Here is a 1,620-nt window from a genome sequence, read left to right as displayed (position 1 = left end):
TGGGGGAAAGAGGTGGGGCTGCTGGGTCAAGTTCGCGGGCCCGGCCCTCATCTCTTAGGGCAGACGCGGCCTTGTCGTCCGACCCGGAGGATCCTGAGCAGCAGGGACTTTGTGCGCGTGTGTGTCGGGAGGTGGGGTGGGGGTGGACAGAAGCTGGGAGAAGGCCTTTCGATTTTAGCCGCCGGTCCTTTGTTACATCCTGACCCTCCCCTACACTCAGCTCTGTGGAGGAGAAATAATTCCATCCGAAACGAGGCCGTTTATTTGGAAAAATACATGCGAAGGTTTCATGAGGCGAGGGTCCCAGAAGTGGTCTTAGGTCTTCGGCACTTGAGTAGTTTGCGTCAGTTCGGTTCTGGCCTTTGAGAAAGCTGAGGGTTTCCGGTATTTGTCCCAAGGGTGTGGAATCCGATTCAGAGGCCACATCTACACAGCTAGCCTAAAGCTTCAGACTAAACACATTGAAATAACTACCCCCGACATTTCTGTCCTTAGAAAAACACCCTCAAAAATTATCCAGATCACAGAAAATAGAATATGAGGCTTTAAACACACATATTTTAAAAACTTTTAATAAACAATCCTCTTTAAATTTTTTTCACTCTTTATTCCAATGCTCCCGTTTTACAGTTTGCAGCCACTGTTACGAGTTATTGTCTCTCCCCTCTCCGACTTAGTTATAGCCATTTTATTCTGGTTTTAAAACACAGTGTACATTTACTATGTCACAAGCAATTCCCCAAATTATTGCAGTCTTCTAATCGCTGTTTAAAAATACGTAATATGCAACAAAACGAGCTGTAATTTAAAAAACCACCTCCCTAATGCTGGTCACTTAGCTTGTTCCCATATTTAAAAAGAAAACTTTTTTCTCATAGTCAAGAATTTCAAAACTATTTTAAAATACTGTAAAGAAGGAAAAAAAAAAAAGCTACCCTATATCCTACCATGCAAACTGACCAAAGCTTATCTCAGGTTGTATTTCGTCAGTTGTTTTTCATTGCAGTGTATAATTTTGAAACTGAGATTCTGCGTGAACATTTTTGTCTTTGGCCTTTTACTTTTATATGAGATTATGAACATTTCTCAGTGTCATTAAATATTGTCTTCCAAAGCATGATTGTCATGATCGCATAGTATCTAGTCTTCCAGGCATGCCATCATTTGGAAAAGCATTGCTCTAATATTTCAACTATTTCCATGCTTTTTTTAAAAAAAAAAAAGTTAATAAGTGAGGAAGAGAATATTGTTATGCCTCTAAGTGTGTTTGATAGGAAGATGAGAGATGAATTTCCCTAAAATAGAGTGCTTCAGTTTTTTAAGGTTAAACACTTCCCCTTCCAGGTATATACTGGGAGGGAACAAAAGGGGACCTTTGAGGGTGCTTAGAACGTTCTATGTTTTGAGATATATATATATATGTGAAAAAAAATTTAAGTTGAGCATTTAAGATTTGTGCACTTTATTATTCAAATTTTAACACTGCCCACAAAGCCTATATTTGTTTACATAGAAAAAGAACCATACAGAGAAAACGTTGAGCATGTGAGGAAGGGTGGAGACCAGCCCAAACTGGATTGGTTCACTCCTTGCTAGGATCTTTTCTTTGGTTCATAGAGA

This window comes from Saccopteryx leptura, chromosome 2 (genome assembly GCF_036850995.1).
Source record: "Saccopteryx leptura isolate mSacLep1 chromosome 2, mSacLep1_pri_phased_curated, whole genome shotgun sequence".
Classification (NCBI taxonomy): Eukaryota; Metazoa; Chordata; class Mammalia; order Chiroptera; family Emballonuridae; genus Saccopteryx; species Saccopteryx leptura.
Note: the sequence above shows the minus strand (reverse complement) of the source record.